Here is an 18,361-nt window from a genome sequence, read left to right as displayed (position 1 = left end):
CTCAGATTTGTTTTTTAAGTGAGTATGATTATTAAAAAATAAGAAATAAAATATTGCCAGATTTGGAATTGATGACATGGAAGATATGACTGAAAGCAGAAAAATAAATGAAGAATTTGGGAAGCAATTTGGAGCATGTTAGTTAGCAAACTAACAAAAAGGAAACAGTGAATGAGTCTTGCTTTATGAAGTGAACGTTGGCTGGCAATGAGTGAAGGCTGCATGGGTTATAGAGAAATCATATGGGACATGGATAGAAACTAGGAAAGGAAGAGATGAAAAAATCTAGGCTTTTTTTTCTATGTCTGAATTATAATTACACTAGCAAAAAACCAGGGTATTTGAAAAATGCATTAATATGAAGTAATAAACAAGTTTAGACTATCAGAAGGCAATAGGTAATTAGAACTATTGGACATTTAAGATTTCCCAAAAGGGCATAAAAATTTTAAAAAAATCAAATTTTAAATGCTAAGGTCCTTAAAGTAGTCTCTAAACAGAAATAGAATACAAATAGTGCTTTTCAGTCAAGGATCTCAGAGGGGCCACCTTCAGAAAACCAGTAACCACTGAGTTATACAAATTGAACATAAGCAAGTATTTTAGCAGGAGAAGCCTAATAATTTCTCCCACTGTTGGTGTGCTCTAAAATTGATTCATTTGTGGGACAAGTTTGTTCCTTACAGATAATAAGTGGTCATACAAAGCTGTGTCATATGGTATCACAAAAATGTTGAATTCGGATATTTTATTTTATTTTTTTTAATCCCCATTAAATCAATCTGAGGCTGTTGAGCTTCATGGCTGCTTGCTTTCAGCAAAAGACTGGAGTTCCTCTGGAATCTGGGTTTCATTATGGAGTTGGGAAAGATCTTACTTTTATGGCTCTAACCTTTCCACCTTGTTCTCCCATATGTCTCTATGGTTGAGAAATTTCTGCTTTCTACCCTGTGCTACTTTTTATTTATCCCAGGTCCATCATCTTATTAATAGTTGTTTAAAAAATGTTTTTGCTGTAGCACTACAAAACCATGCGTTGTTTAAAATACAGCTGATGCATTTCTCTGTCTAACTGGTTTGCCTTTGTTTTTCAACACTCAAAATATTAGGTTCTATAAATAGACAAAATTACATTCATATGGATTTTTATATTACAGTGTAATGGGTAGAGTGATACACTTCACTCTTAAGAGAGAAGTAGCAATATGCTTATTGATGTAAACCTGTTATTTAACAAAGTTTGATAACAAACAGTGGTTTAATAAGATTTGAAGACAAGGTACACTTGATTATTTACTGCACAGAGGACAGGGTGTGTGCTTACCTCTCTGTGATTCAGTTGCTTTCTGTCTCTCAGTTTCACTGCCCCTGTCTTGGAGTTGGAGGAAAAGTTAAGGGCATACCAGACTCTGAACTGGTAACAACCTTGAAAGTAGCAATAGAAAGCCAAGCTGATGCCTGTGACACCATCTGCTCTCCTGTAGGGCAGAACACAGAGCTCAGCTTAGCCACATCGAGGCCAAATGGAGACCAAACAAGAACGGGGAAAATAAACAAAAGAGTTAGCTGGGTGAGAAAAATGCTTTCTTGTTTTTTTCCTCAGTTTCCTTTTTGTTTTCCAATAGAAGATTTTGGAGATGTGGCTGGGTAGTTAAATGACAGCAGCCAATCACTTTATTCTGTCTTTGGAGGCATTCTTCCTGCATGCTTTCCCTAGAACTGCTGGACCTTATCCCCTCCAGCAAGGATGCCTGCTCAAGTGGTTACTCAAGAGGCTGAGAAAAATATACACCCTGTCACACCCACAGGAAAGGTAAAAAATATCAAATCTCTATATATGAATTGTTGTCTAGATCTTCATTAGCTAACTTTAAATCTTAAAGAAATCTTTAACATTTAAGCTTTGGAACCTTAAGACTTTAGGACCCTTTTAAACATAGGAGAGAAGATTGAAGTCATTGTCATAGCACATTACCTTAATGTATTATTTTAATTACTGTTCTGGATCTATTAGAAGGCCTATTGATAATTAAGTTGCTAGTTCTCAAAGAATTATCCATTGTGTAACTGTTATCCAGTTATTTGGTTATTTGGGTATTCTGTTGTTAAGATGCATTCTTGTTTTGCTACCCTGATACCCTCACATTCAGGTACTCTGATCTGTGCCTTTCAGTCCAATTTTTAAGATCTTTTACTGTTTAGAATAAATCTTGGGTTTGCACATATACATCTAATCTGCTATCTTGCCCCATATGGGACACAGGGTCAGGCAAATTGTCATTGAGTCATGAAGCTGAGAAAAAATTCCCTTGCTTTCTACACTCCTCAGAGAGGAGTCTAGAAGTGGCTGGGTCCAGTCCTAGTCCAAGACTTGGTCAAAGGTTTATAGGTAAAGGGTTATATGTACACAGTCCATTCTTTGTATCACTTAGCTAAGATTTTCTAAGTTTCAGCTCTTTTTCCAGTTCACCTACTTACTGAGTTTGTGATGTGGTAAGAATTCTCTCACACTCAAGGAGCAACCTTGAGAGACATTCCAAGTCAAGAGGAGATCCTGGCATGCAGCCCGCTGCCATTTCAGGAGAGCCCAATGGTCCGTGGGTCATTATTTATGGAGTAAGAAAATTGACTTATATTTCCATATTGCCCATATTTCAGTTGGCATACGTTGACTTAGCCCTTAGCTGCTGAACAAGATTTGTAGCCCTTAGCTATGCTGTATTTACCTGCCTCCTGAGAGCTTGACTTAAACCAGATGCAGCCATCATAACCACTGCTGATGGCTATTGCTTAAGCAGAAGGCAGGGGTGGGGAGGGAGGAGCACAACACCACATATATACACGTCTATGAGTTGGTGATCTATTAATCATATTCACTATTAACAAAATCAGATATATTCATCACCACTGAAAGAGTTTCTTCTGTTTGGAGATGGAGACACCTTTGATTTGGATTCAGTTTTCCAAGACACTTTTGCAAGTTCATGTTTTTCTCTTATTTTTCTTCATACAAGGCAATTAACCTATAGAAGTACTATATTCCTTTTCAGGGAAGAGAGTAAGCTTAAATTAAAACCAAACAAGGCCAAGCAAGTTGCAATATTCATAGACTACGAATATGGATTACTTTTTTATTCTACGTCTGGAAGACAAAACAAAGTTTTGTCAGAACAGAACATCAGTTCATGTTTATTATCAATTTATTGCCTATTTTTTATAACTGCTTTAGCTTAAATTAACAGTTCTTATTTTTAATGGGTTTCTACCTTATTTCCTTTCCCTTTTTAGTTTTTGTTTTGCTTTTCTTTATATTTCCTTCTCTGAGATCTAAAGAAATACTGGTTTTCACATATCACTTAAAATCATGCATTATTGTGTTAACTTCAGTTTTCAAGGGTTAGGTCTCTCTGAGTTCAGTAAAATACCTGCTATGCCTCTCTCTGACTTCCTATGGCCATACCTAATCCACCAGTCTTTCATATGTTAACTACTTACATGTTAGAAACACTTTGTTAGTGTTTGTTTTCAAACTTATCCTTTTTCTTTTTTCCTCCTGATTATGTAGTCAATGGAAACCCTTCTAGATGCCTTTCATGCACATACTCACATGCTTCGCTGAACTTTGCAGTTCTATCTGTGAGCTTGAAGTACTTGTTTCCATGTTAGTTGTATTGCATTTGTTTGGCTTGCTCTGCAGTTTTAAATCTTTTACCTCTTCTATCAGTTAGGTATTCTTTTGTCTGGGTTTCTCTTTCTTCCAAAGCATTTCAGAATGCCTTAGAGTGGCCTCAAAGCTGATGCTGCCTTTTCTCTTCTTGTTTCATAATTCTGGGTTTCATATGGTATTTGGGTCTCCTATTTATACAACACTTCACTCTTATCCCTCTTTCTTAGGTCCAATCGCTGCAGATCATTGTTAGCAAATGTTAAAGCCCTGACTCACTCCTGTATTTATTTTCCCTCTGAGCCTTTTCTTGTCTTTCAGAATTTGCTTGTGGAACCTCTGTGCTAATTCAACCAAAGAAATGGTACCAGTCTGATCCAGTGGTTGCTGTTGCTGCTCAAGCTATCAATGAACCCATCAACCTCTGGGTGTATCCCTGTTGCAGACCATTGTAATTTTTGTTATTTCTTTAATCTGCCTGGGACTTCAATTCCTTGTGATAGCAATTTGATTTTATATATTTAGCCCTTCCCTTTTACTACTGTCTTGATGATTAAAAGAGCAAATGGCTTTCTCTGCATGGCTGCCTAATAGCAGAAATGGTTTGGCAATAGTGCATATTTTTGTGAGCAACTGTTCTTTTCCAGTTTCCCTGGCATAATTATTATCAATCCCTGGTCTGGATGGTTTCTGTTCCCCTCCGTTGTAGCATTCTGGGTCTCCAAAACTGCTGTAGCAAACCCACTGTGTCATTGAAACTGTGCTTACAGGGCCACTGTGTGTTTCTGTCTTCCTGTATGGTCAGGCCCCTCAGGAGAACAGCAGGGATCAGCAGCCTGGCTGATGGTAATGGAGTATTCAGCTTCTCTTTCATATCCTCCTTCTTTAAAAATACCCACAAACAAGCCCATAGCAATTCATTAGGTTCTTGAATTTACTCCATCAGAGTAACTGTAAGAGTCTGCCCCTGGTATTCAAGCTGTCTTGATTACACTGATGGATGTGCTGGTACCCAGCAGTTTGTTTCCTGACCATTCCTTTAGCTCCACCAGAGTGGTGGGCCTGCTCCAGTGATCCGGTTCTAATTTGACCATGACCCATGGAAAGGTGAGGTACAGGACCCCCAAGACTATCACTGGGAGGGAGAGGATGAGAGGATACAGGGTCCACTCTTTTCTTACTCTGATCTCCTACAAGCAATACAGCAGATTTATTGTTGGGACATTATCCCAGCAATTCAGATGCTCCCCTTCTTCTGAAGCAGTTTCTATATATCTGATCTTACTGAGTGTCTTCTGCTGTGTTATTTCTTAGCACAGCCTTAAGGTTTGTACTATTCTACCTCTCCTTACTATACGACCACAGTCCCTGAGAAGGGAGTTAATTCTGTCAAAGGTAACAGTTTGTATAGATTCTGAATTATTCCCCTCCTTAGATTTTTTTTTATTTCTTGAGCAACTATTTATTTTTGTCCATACTACTGCTGTGTCTCTTAACCAAGCTTATAGTTTACTCTGTACTGGTTTCCACACCTACAGACTCTAACACTGCAGGACCTAGGTGCTTGGGACAGGCCATCCAAGACAGTTGTTTTAAATGTGCCCTAGTCATAATTTGGGGCTTGTCTGCCTTACTGTTCAGAAGACCACAAAGAGAACCAATGAATTTTTTCAGCCCCACAGATACTTCTGTGCTCTTACTTGGCTTATGCTCATCCAGATTGCAAATAGAATTATTCAGTTTCTGATCCTCCATTTGATGCTTGCACGATCCAACACACCCACTCACCTTGTGAGCACTTCTCTCATTGGCTCCCAGATTCACCTTAAACTTATTTATCTGGGGTTTATTTGCTTTCCCAGACCAGTGTTGCCTGACCCACAAAGTTGTACTCCTTTAACAATTAGTAGTGTTTACAACCCACACCTCTGGTACTGTCTTTCCTTCTTTCATTCTTCTCCCTCTCGTTGAACATCCCAGGAGATTTCCTTAGTCACCGTACACCATTTGTATTTATAGGGTGAAGAAGCAGCCTTCTGTTTTGCTAAGTCTGGCACCCCCCAATTTGGCACATTCTTGTAAGTCTTTTAAAAATGTTTCTTTTCCCCGGGGTCATTTGAATGCACCTATGCAGTTGCCACCGAGAACCTGGGTAGTAGTGGCATCCTCATGATGAAGCTGACAGAGTTCTAGTCCAGGCACTGTGAGAGGAATGGTCTCAAACCTAGATGCAAAGAAGCCTGTGAAACACTGAGATGTGCTTAATCTTCAGGCAGCACTTCAGCCCTACCCTGCACTGTCTTACAACCAGAGCTTGCAAATGCTGCTTTCCTTTACTGGTGACCTCTCAAACACTTAGAATTAATTTTTGCCTTAAAAGACACTTCCCAACAGAAATGTCCAGGCTGAACAGCAGAAGGTGTGCAAATAGTAGCTAACATTTGATCTCAAAGAAGTGATGTAAATGTGAGCAGAGTGTTTCTGTCTTCAGAAGGTTTCTGACCTGCTTCTTTCCTGTCAATGAGGTCAGCAGTGAGCTGTCAGATGGGATGTGAGGGGGTGAGATTGCCACATTTTGAAAGTGCAACTGATCATAAATGGAATGCTTTTACACATTAATATTTATACAGCATGCCCACAAATGGCAGAGGAAGGTTAATTTTAGATTAAGTTGTATTTCAGTGGAATACAAATCTGAATAGGTGTTGTGAGGTTTCAGTGGTACAACTTATATGAAAATGTGAGTTTTTTGTCTGATCAGTAGGCAAGGGAGGTTTATCAAATTAAATGGCTGAAGTTACATAGATTTCTTCATCAATTTCACAGACTATTAAGAACAGATTTTAGTGAAACTGGTTGCTGTGCTATTGATTATTAAATGAAACCATACCATTCCTAATGGATGGGAACCATCACAAAAAAATGTACTAACTTCATTTTTTGACCATTCTAATCATAGCCTCACCTGTCTTGTTGCATGCTGGAGTAAATTATTCTAGAATCAGTTACTCTAGAAGCATCAAAACTGATTTTGGTGTAATGGTAGGGCATTTACAGGTTGTAATACAGCTTTGATCTCTGTTCCCTTTTCCAATACCATTACATGAAATCAATTAAGTGCTTACAATAGACAGGCTGCAAAAAATAAATATCAAAGAAAAATAAAGAGGTGCCATATTTTTGTATCTTCGTGACTCAGCAGAAGATATGCTGAGTTCACAAAAAGTCTGATTTTCAGTCCTGCAAACTTAATTTCAACTCTGTCAGTCAACTGGACTCTTGACTTCCCAATTATCACCATCACTAATGAAGAAAACTTTGAAATTAATTCCATCATGCTGTGTTCTTTTTCATTACCTATGAAATTGCTCAGACAGCCTCCTCATCTCCTCCACAAAGATATCTATGAATTGGTTGCTAGACTGTGATTAGCAAGGGCAAACCTCACCTTGATTTCCAGAAGCCTTGTTGAATAAACAGGATTTGTTTTTAAAAAAACAGTGTTTAAAATTTGGAACGAAGTAATTTCATATTACAATCAGTGAAAGGCAAACTGCAGAACTCCTATCACCTGGCAGATATCTGTAAGATTTATTTGATTTAGTACCAGTTCTAATCCAGAAAAGAATTATTTAATTTTGAATATGCTTTAGTTTGACTGTGATTTCATACCTTCACAAGAGGTAAGTGATAATCTTGGCAGTGATCTCAATGTCAGAGCAGAGACATGAGCTCCAGTGAGCAATTCTTTCATGATGCTGTGTAATTCTCAACTCCAGATGACATATCCTACTTTGCTCTCTTATACATATTTTAGTAAGCTAATAGCATAATTTCTTTTAAGGAAGCTAATTACTTTTAGGAAAGAGATCAGTACTATTAATGGCAAAATTCATGCAATTCCTCTATTTGATAACACCCATTTTCACAGACTGATGCACTTTCATATAATCTGTTTAATAAGACATATTCCCTATCTACTGGCTGCAGAGATTAGATAGCAGCTGGATCAGAAGTAAAATGTCTTCCAATTCCTTTTCCTTCAGAATCTTCTCTTCCTGATCACAAAATGGTTAGGAGGACAGACTCTGAAAGGCAATGGTTGGTTTTTTTTTAATTAAAAATAAAGTTTGGAAGGTGTACTGCATGGCGATAGCTTGCTACTGCTTTTGAATTCTTCTTCAGTTTTCATTTTTTGAAAATACAACAAAAAGATTACAAGGGTCTTGTAGGGCTTGTGTTGATTTCTCTCATGAGCAGACAATTCCCTTTGCTCTGAGATCTGATCTGCTAATCTGCATGTAGTCAGGATTCAGAAGGAATCATTCCAACAAGGCATTCTCAAAATATGGAATAATTTTCATTAAGTCATTAAGCATCACAAGCAGCACTTTTACAAGATTCCTTTTTCCCTTATCTAATAAAAAAGAGAAGAAAGAAGAAGATTTAGTCGACCGTGAGTTAAAATCCATCATTACCAAAGTTACCAAACTGGTTAAGCTTTTTGAGCATGGTGTAGAGATCCATTAGGGTGAAAGTGAGAATATTGTACAGTTGGGGTTGCAAAATACTCAGTTCAGAGGACACCTCAGGCTTCCTTGTGAGCTCTGTGCATTACAGCATACAGCAGATCCATAAACTCTGCTGTTCAATATGGGTTTGCAGACTTCCTTAGACTACACACTACAGCTTCAAGGTTTTCCAAAAACTGTGGGAAATAAAATTGATAAAAAGTTCTCCTCTATTGGATTATAGATTATGGATCTGTGGAGCAATGAAACTGCTCCCATAGTCACACTTTCACTGTGAAGGGTTCCAGCAGCAGTTCTGCTTTATCACCATGTGCTATATCACACTGTTATGACCAAATCTTTTTGTTTCCACCACGCAGTGTGCCTGTGACTTTGTCTCATCAGAAAGAATTAGGGTCAGAGATTCTATTCAAGCCAGTGAAGGCTCTTTTATGTGCCAGAAAACAGGAATCTAATAAATGGGTGTAATTTACACAAGATTTTTTTTTTGGTGTTTTTTTGTTTTCCCAGTTAATAGCTGTCAGCAAGCCAGCAGCTTTCCTTCCATTTATACTCTGTTATTTTTTCAGTACTTTGGAAGACTTCTTGTCATCCTCATCAGCCAGTAAGGACACAATTTGAAACAATTGCTGAATCTTCATTGCTGATAATAAAGGAGGAAGAATAAAGAACATGGGTGATTTTCAGTTGCCAGATCTGCAGTTGTTGATAGTTACACGAGTCATATTGTAATTTCTCAAATATAACTGTCTCATTGTCTGTGAAATATTGTCCTATCTTCCCTTTTATTGCATGAAGGTTGCCGTTCTTCTTTATACCTTTAGGTTTAAAGGATCTTGAATTATCATGTCAGTTCTTGTTTCATCTTCTCTATTGTTAAATTCTGCCTTTGCTATTCACACAGCAGAATCAGCTGGAAAGTGTTATTTCTCCTGCCCTGGGAATGCTCTCTGAGCTTATCAGCATACAGATTGCTTTTCATTCAAGTACTTCTTTGAAAGATATTTCTATTCTTACAGAAAGCTAACCAGCTACCAGTGAGTAGGAGACACTAAACGGTCACTCCAAATAACAAAAATATTTGAATAAGCAAAAAATTGTTTTTGTCATTTCACCCTCAGTGTATATGTTTCCACTTTTTATTGTCTTGCCTTTTATCTCTTTAGAGGAGTAGTCAAGATTAATTATTTCCAGAGAGTTTTTTCATTAACTGTTGAAAAATAAAAAATGCTAGTGATTTATAATACTGCAAATTTCATAATACTGGAAATTTCATAATAGTGAAAATAAAAGTTGGATCAAACCTGAAGTAAACAAAAAATAATCTCTTTTTTTATATCACTACAGTCACATTTTAATAGCTTCTATCACATGCAACACTTACTTTTGAGAGTACTCGTACGTCCTCCATTACTGCAGCTTTTCACTGCAGTTCAAGTCTAGATTCAGATTTTGAATAGTGAGTGTGTGCAGCATTCTGGGTGAGTCACATCTTACAGAGCAACACTTCATGCTCTGTGTGGGAAACTCATGGACTGATTTCATGTAGGATAACCACTTCCATTTGGGTCACTTATAATTATACTGAGGAATAACCAGGCCTTCATCTCCTTAAATTTGCTTCCAGTAGATGATTTCTCAACTTTCAGACAAAACTCCCCTCAGCATAAGTGAGGCCACACCCAGTGGGTGTCCTGTGTCCTGTTCTGGGCTCCTCACTGCAAGAAACACAGACCCACTGGATAGAGTTGGAACAAGGTGATGAGGGGACTGGAGCATCTGTCCAGTGAGGAAAGGCTGGGAGAGCTGTGACTATTCAGCCTGGAGAAGAAAAGGCTCAGGGAGATCATATCAAAGTATATAAAAATCTGATGGAAGAGTGCAAGGAGGACAGATTCAAGCTCTCTTCACTGGTGCCCAGTGCCAGCACTGTAATATGTTGCCCAGAGACATTGTGGAGTCCAGGCATGGGATTTGTCAGAAGTTTTCAAGGGTCAGCAGAATAAAGGGCTGAATAACCTAGACTAATCTTGTAAGCAACCTGAGCAGAAACTTGGGCTAGAGACCTCTTGAGGTCCCTTTCAACTGTAATTATTCTGTGATTCCATGAGGTTCTCAGATATTTATCTTTGAACCTGTCAGATAATCCTTGGATTTGTTATTCTAGCATGTAGCTGCTTTCCCTGTGATGAAAAATTTTTAAAGGGCACATAAGATTAGTTCATTGTAGAACCAGGACAACAATGAAAAGTAGTCCTGACATACAACATGATAGTTGCACAATGTTGCAAAGTATGGATAGTTCCATATTTTTCCTATGTTTTTCAGATTGCAAAAGATGTATCTGATAGCCAGCAACAAACTCAAAACCTCCAAAAAGAAAAACGAGGCTGTTGTCTTCTTGACCATTTCATTATCTTCACTAAAATATAAACAAACAAAAAACCCCAACAAACAATCAAAAAACTTCATTAGCATTTTGATTTCAGTGCTGGAGACCTGAGTGTGGTTCTCTTCTTATTCCTTAGCACACCAGAACAAATGCAGCTTAATTAGAAAAGGAAGATTTTTTTGCCCAGTAGGTATTCTGGGATCTCAAAAACATGGGGGGAACTCTGGTATATAGGAAAGTCTCATTATAAGATATCTTCTTGTCTGATCTTGGTTACATTTTAAGCATACTGAAGATGAGAGATATGTATTTTAGCTGGCTGATGTCTCATTATGATAACAGAGATCGATTTCATTTTAAAAGGACAGGGCAGTCTGAGCATTTGCTTGCTAGCTGTATTGTCTGTTTTCACCATGGTAGCAGTGAAAAAAAAAGGAACAGTGAAGAGGTCCATATGACTGAAACTGCAGAAATTACAGGTATGTAGTGCTTGATTTGAGTCAATGCAAAAAAAGACAATGCCATCCATCAACAGGTTTTAAATTAGTTTTAATGACAATACAGACGTGCAGAGCAAGGTAGAGCAGGGAGGCATTAAGATATTTGAAAAAGTTACATGGAATACATTTGTTCAGATCTACTGAAATTCATTATGAAATCACTAAAGAATTTAACCAAGCCTGTGAGAATTTCTGTAAGTGCAGAGATCCCAGCAGACTGCAGAGAGAAAAAACTAAAATCAACAACATGAAATTCAGCAGAGGCAATAGTGGAGAATGACCATCAGGAAGAGGAAATCCAACTCACAAATATAAAAATGGTAACCCAGCTGAAGAGCTGCAGAAAAAGGATTTTAGGGTGCAATAAATCATAAACACCCAACCAGTGAACATACAGACAAACTGAGGCCCATTGCAGTTTTTTTTTTTTACAGAAATGTAAGTTGTGTCCTGTGATGCATTAACAGAAGCAGAAGTTATAAGACAATTTCAGACTGCTAAACACTTTTCTAGGCTAAGCTTTACTGAAATACTTTGTATGAGCATCATATTTTGAGTAAACTATAGACAAATTCTGATGGTTCTGAGAGCTCTCTCCAAGAATAATTAAAGGATAAATAACAAGATCAAGGAGGAAGGCTTAACCAGACTGAATATATTTAGTTAAGAAAACATGAGAGAAAGAATGAAGACAGTATGTAACAAGCTTTAAAACAGGCAATGAGCAGTTGTTCTCCACATTTACTATGACTGGGGAGACAGGAAGAAAATATTTCATTATTTACAATAAAGAAAATTGAGTGCTTATTTTAAGGAAAGTTTTAAAAGTTTTTAGCTGTTGGTGAGAGATTCCTATGTGGTGATAATGAAAAATCTAGATTAAGAGAGCAAACAAAGTTCAGAGAGCAGGTTTAAGATTTGCTGGGACCAAGGAACAAGGTGACTCTAAAGCAGAATTTATGGGTGCTCTTGAGTACAAATCAAAAAAAAGTCAGAACTTGTTTTTGTCCTCCCACAGACAGGTCTGTAAAATGTGCAGTTAATTATTCATATGTCTGGCAATGCTGACATCAAAGTGTGACTGTATAGGTAATGCCATGTTGTGTGATGTGTGGGGTCTGGTTAGGAGCAGAGTGCCCATAAACAAGGAATGGACAATGAGTGGAAATGCAGATTGCAAGATGGCACATCACTTCTGAAAGAAAATAGAAATATCTTAACATCACTTGTACTCTCTTAGGCATTTTAACTATGTTCCCATTTTGTTCCATTTGCAGTTAATAGCAAGAGTCAGCCTTGAGAAGGAAGGGGAAAAGGTTGGAGGAACAAGGAAGAAAAGAGTTGGAGCAATTGACATTGTATTTAGGTCTGCACTCAATGGCAACGTCTGGGCCTATGAAGGGAGGAAGGGCTACAAAGCCATTACTGGATCCTTTAGTTGGAAGTGCTTCTGCTGTCAAATTAGCATCCATCCCCAACCCCTGTGCCTGCCTATAAATGCCAGTAGGGATCAAATATTACTATAAAAGAGGTTTATGTGACAAAAGATGTCTGGGTTTATTGTGGAGCAAGGAAGGACCAGCTCTCCATCTACCAAAGGTCTTGATAATAACAGAGCAGCAGGTGCTGGAAAAGATAATTTAGGTGTGAAGTTTACAGTAGTGTGAAATAATCTGTAAGGATGGATAATTGTACTAGAAAAACATCTCTGACACCTCTTACACTCCATGGGGATCAGCTCCATGCCTAAAGACTCTTCAGAAGTGTGAAACATGGTGTACAAGCAAATCCAGTGGATAAAATACCAATTAGCTCAAACTTTGATTTATATGAAGAAGACAGATATCCTTGTTAGTTGGGTATGTGGATTTCATGTGCAGAAAGGATTTAGTTACTCTTTGAAGACTTATCAAAGTTACTGAATCTTGCCCCTGATATTGTTTAAAGGAAAATTTCCTCCACAATAAAAGCTGGTGTCTGTGTATCTATAGGTTTGTGTATGAGTACAATTTATTTGATCAGTAGACTTTATTAAGAAATGTGTTAAAGAGCAGGGAATAGAAACATATAATTTAACATCTCTTTACATTTTCTAAAAAAAAAAAAAAAAAAGAAATGCCCACTTAAAGAAAAATAGATTTTAGTATACCTTTAGAATTCTCTGTCCTTCCATCAACTGAATAATTTAATCAATGAGTTAATGAAATAATATATGCTGCTAAATTAAACCATGCGTTTAAAAAAAGTGGGTGGTTTTCTCATTTTTCTCTTATAGCTTGTGTATCAACACATTTGTCTAGAGGACAATAATTACTAGGGTGAGAAATGCTAAAATGCAGGGGGAGGTTATTGCCCTGTGATGATGAGACTTTGTGATCTCAGTGAGTTCACAACAGGCCAGTTTGTCTGTGTGTCCCCGAGTCTGTGGGGCAGTGACAATATGCTTGAGTGCCCTTGCATCCAGAATGAACAACAAGTAAATCTGAGGTCAGCGTGAGTAATCTCTTCCTTGAAGGGCAGGTTTATGAACTCATAGTTAAGCTGAGGAGCACAATGATTCTTCAGTTTCATTATAATCTTTTTTATTTTCCATCTGCTTTAAACCAAGTATAGGTGACTGGTGGCAGGCTGTACATAAAGACAGAGAACAAGCCAGAAGGTAGTTGTGTTAACTCAGCATTCTTGCTCATGCTGATTCTTTGATCCCCTAAGTGGCTGCTCTTCCAGAATACCTGCAAGGAAATGTGGAGTATTTATGAATATTTGCAGAAAGGGAATTGCTCATTGTAATCATGCTGCTACTTAACAACTGAGACAAACACTTAATTTTGCTGTAACATCACTGTGCTGGTGACAATCACTCCACTACTGTTCCAAAGGAGGCTTCAATTTCTTTGCTGCCCCATGGTCTTGCACACACTCTCAATATTACCCAGGGTCTGTTGTGGGCTGGCAGTGCTTAAAGTGTTGTTTAAATAATGAAGCATACTTCTTCCTGTTAGAAATGAAAATTCTAAAGGGATCTGGTATGCAATATGCAATCTCACTGTGAAATTCCAAAATAAAAAACATCACAATTTTTAATTATGTGTTTCTATAGGTTTTGTTAACCTTTTTCCTGATAAATGTAATGGGAGTAGGACAAAGGTTAAGAGAAGTCTGTAATTCCATTTTCATAAGTTTCATAAGTTAATTCTTTAGCATAGTGAGTAAATGTCTTCTGCACTGAAAACTCTGTCAGAGAAACTGACAGCTGCATGTTGTATTTTCAGCTACCACTGAACTACATGTTCACCATCCCAATAACTGCAAATCTGATAAGTTGGCATTTTTTTGTGAAATTGCTTTTTTTTTCTGAAATAGATATTTACACATAATTCGTGTAAACAACATCTCAGTCGTGCTTTCACCACTGAGCTGAATTATATCCTTGATGGCTTCCTCATGATGCTTGATTGCTTGCTCCTCCAGCTGGGTGCAAGAAGCGGTCTCGTGGTCACAGTGCAGACCTTCAAAGAAAGAGAGAAGTGGGAAAATGGGGAAGTAGGCTGGCTTTTAAATAATAATTAGATACCAGCTATTGCTAAAATTAATGGTATACTTTTAACTGCATTCAAACTGCTATGCAGCAACCATGTAATCTGTGTTAAACACACGGGATCTCACAACACCTGTTTTACCCACAGTATTCCTCTCACACTGCAAAAAACCTTTACAATTGCAAATGCCCAGAAAGAATGCAGTAAGTCAGGTATGATTCACCAGAGCATGTATGGCTTGTCACTATTTGCTTGGCACAGATCAGTAAGCATTTTCACCATGGTCCATGTGATTTTGGCAATTGGAACTTCAGAAACATTTACTCCTGGAAAAAAAATTGTAAGAAAAGTCTCTCACATGACATAACTGGACTTGTCAGAAATGCAACTGAACTCCATCCTGTCAAATTATTGTTATAATTCAAGCTATGAACAAGCTGAAAACTTATTTTCATTTATGACTTGCTAATTAACTAAGCTGACAGATATGTACCACTGTGAAGAGGGTGTCTGACTGGCACTTTATTCTTGACAAACAGAAATGTTTCTCACTCTTGTTTTTCTTTTTATTTTCCTCTTCATAGCTTTTAGTAGAAATGAGTTTTCTAGTCAGCTAAACAATGCAGTTTGCAGCAGGTAGTGAATAAAAGTTCATATAAAGTCTTCACCACTGTCTAATCACTCATATGGGTGTTAATGATGAGTGAGACATAACTCAAGATCACTAGGTCATTGGGTTCATGTATTTCACACCCTCTTCCTCAGACTGTCAGCAAAAGTGTGACCATGTACTGCAGTCACCCCTGCCCATTGCATTGTCACTGCTCCTCATTATACCATATAATGGGCATGAGTGTAATCTCATTGTCTCCCCTACAAAGCTACCAGCTTTGCTTTCTCTTGCTTTATGCATCACTGACTCTTTTAGGTCGTTCTACAGCTTTCTGAAGCTGGCTGATCTCATCTGTGGCATCTGGGTACACCAAGCTTGGTAAAGTACACAACAGAGTTGAGACAAAACTGTGGTGGATTCAGGCTGAAATTAAATTCTTTAAGTTAAAGTGTCTTCAAATAGGTGTCTACATATGAGATATGTGTTTGGGTTCTGATTATAGTTTGGAGAGATCAAGGTCTCCTTTCAGTTGCCTGCACTTCAGTACATGGTGTTATTTGGGATCCTTGAGGTTCCTCAAAACCTCTGCTCAGGGCTGGCAGATGTGACAATGGTCATACAGCAAACCTCTGCCACTTTGGAGTGATATCTTCAAATAGCAAACCTGTACCACTTCAAATGACACTAGATATATATCCTTAGGCAGATGAATTTAGCCTTTGTTCACTATAGTCAAAGGAGCCTGAAAGGATCAGTTAATTTCATCCTAAAGCAGGCACTTAGTGGCCAGCCACCCAGTAGTGATGGCATTGACTAAGACTTCAGTTCAGCTGCTGGAAGGCATCTCACTTCCTTTGAGTATCCAAGGGATCCTGGTTTGGTACCAGCTGCCAGCTCACAGCTTCTCCATAGGTTCTGTGTTACATTAGTATGCAGGTGCCTTAAATACCATGGGTCATCTGCAGCAGCACCTGAGCTTTAATTTATACAAACAGCTTTAGCCATGGAAGCCCAAAGACTGTAAAGGGAGCTTACTTATGTAGACACATGGACATTTGAAGTCCCTCTATAATTGCTGTCACTCAAATGTAGTGTGCTGGGTGCCAGTTACTCACCAAGCTGCTCTCTCACATCCCTCCCTTATCTGGGTAGGGGAGAGAAAATATAACAAAAGGCTCATGGGCTGAGATATGAACAGGGTCACTCAGCCATTACTATCATGGGCAAAAAAAAAGACTTAGGAAATTAATTTAATTATCAATCACATCATAGTAGGGTTATAAGAGATAAAAACTAGACCTTAAAACACCTTTCCCCATCTCTCTCTTCTTCCCAGGCTTAACTTCAAGCCCCTTTTCTCTACTTCCCCTATAGTGGCATGGGGGGATGGGGAATGGAGGTTGTGGTCAGTCCATCACACACTTTTTGCCACTCCTTCCTCCTGACACTCTTCCCCCCTCCAGTGTGGAGTTCATCCCACAGGAGACAGTACTCCATGAAGTTCTCCAGCATGAGTCCTTCCCTCAGGCTGCAACTGTTCCAATGCTGGTACTTTCCAAGGGGTGCAGTCCTTCGGGAGCAGACTGCTCCAGAATGGGTTCCCTGTGGTGCCAAAGGTCCTGCCAGAAGTGTGCTCCAGTGTGGGCTTCCCACAGGATCACAGCCTCCTTCAGGAATCCACAGGCTCTGGCATGGGTTCCTTCATGGGCTGCAGGTGGGTATCTGCCTCAACATGGACTGCCAACATCTTTTGTTTCTCATGCAAGGACAACTTGAATAAACAAAAGTTATGGCATGACATGGCAATATCTACTGATTTTTCTAGGACCTCAGGCAAGGATTTAGCTCTTGGACTTGGTAAGATCAATTTGGAAAGAAAATAAAGGTGAAACTCAAATAGAGATATCCAGCTTCAAGCCATTTGTGTTTGTATTTTAGGTCTCTTTTCTGTGCTAAGTTTTGCCAAATCTTTCATTTCGCTACATAATTTGGAGGAAGCTGAACATGTGAATGGATTGGGGGACTCACTAACATCACTAACACACCTGAGCACCAACAGGCAACCTGGTGTCATGTGCTCTGTACTCTGTGAAGGAGAGCTGCAGGATGTCTTTCAGTCCCAGCATTTCAGCAGTTATGAGATGACTAAATGAACATACTTCACGAAAATGGTCTATGTTGAGTCATGCAAAATCATCTGGGAGCAGGATGCATGCAAAGTGATAAATTCTCTAGCTTAGGTTCTATGGGAGAAAAATAGTAATGTATGTATGCTAAAGTTTGAAATACAGATTGATATGAGCTTTGGAAAAAATATAGGACTTTTCTAAACTTGTGGTATACTAAAGCACAAATGTTTCATATCAGCTTATTAAATTGAAGTTTATCTCTTTTTGAACATTTAGGTCTATAGGAAATTGTATTGATCAGCTTTTATAAGTCACAACTGAACAATGATTCATAAACTGTCTTTCAAATTAAATATAAAAGGAATTGACCTGGTTTATAAAAAAGTTGAATTCAAACCCATTTTTTTCTCATAGCTTGCTTTTAATCAGGCTTCAAGATATGAGTAATACTGCACAGCTAATTCCTTCTGTGATTCCATCAAAGTCAGGCAATATCAAATTATCCAAGTGCAGCTCAGACTTTCAGATGTTTTAAAAATTGTTTCTGAATAGTGAGTATTTTATTTATGTGTTTGTCCTTTCCTGTTTTATAACATAAGTACCAGTTTTGCTCCTCTCCAGTTCTTAGACAAAAATGGTTCAGAGAACAAAGGCTCTATATACTTTTGGGTATAAAATCTATTTGGCCTTGCCAAGTAAAATTAATTATTCATAAAATCATAGAATGGTTTCAGTTGAAAGGTACCTTAATCTAATTCCAGCCCTCCTGCATGGGCAGGGACACCTCCCACTAGACCAGGTTGCTCAGAGCCCCATCCAACCTGGCACTGAACACTTCCAGGGAGGGGACATTCACAGCTTCCCGGGGAAACCTGTGCCAGTGTCTCAACACCCTCATATTGAAGAATTTATTCTTAATAGCCAATCTGAAATTCCTAATATCTATCTTAAATCTATGCTCCTCCAGTCTGAAGCCAACACCCCTCATCCTA

The 18,361-nt window shown here is 38.3% G+C and overlaps 1 long non-coding RNA gene across 2 annotated transcripts; it reads right to left on the bottom strand.

The window, feature by feature from the left end:
- Positions 1-13,653: 13,653 nt before the first annotated feature.
- LOC139791796 (uncharacterized) lies at positions 13,654-16,189 on the bottom strand. Of its 2 annotated transcripts, none has more exons than XR_011724018.1 (3): positions 16,090-16,189; positions 14,499-14,597; positions 13,654-13,820 (listed from the first exon to the last, which is right to left on the bottom strand). It is a non-coding gene; the product is annotated as an uncharacterized lncRNA (long non-coding RNA). The 2 variants fall into 2 exon arrangements; XR_011724017.1 differs by lacking the exon at positions 16,090-16,189 and adding an exon at positions 15,121-15,826.
- Between the last annotated feature and the right edge of the window lie 2,172 nt (positions 16,190-18,361).

Source organism: Heliangelus exortis, chromosome 1 (assembly GCF_036169615.1).
Source record: "Heliangelus exortis chromosome 1, bHelExo1.hap1, whole genome shotgun sequence".
NCBI classification, from domain to species: domain Eukaryota; kingdom Metazoa; phylum Chordata; class Aves; order Apodiformes; family Trochilidae; genus Heliangelus; species Heliangelus exortis.
This window is presented reverse-complemented; position numbering and strand designations above follow the sequence as displayed.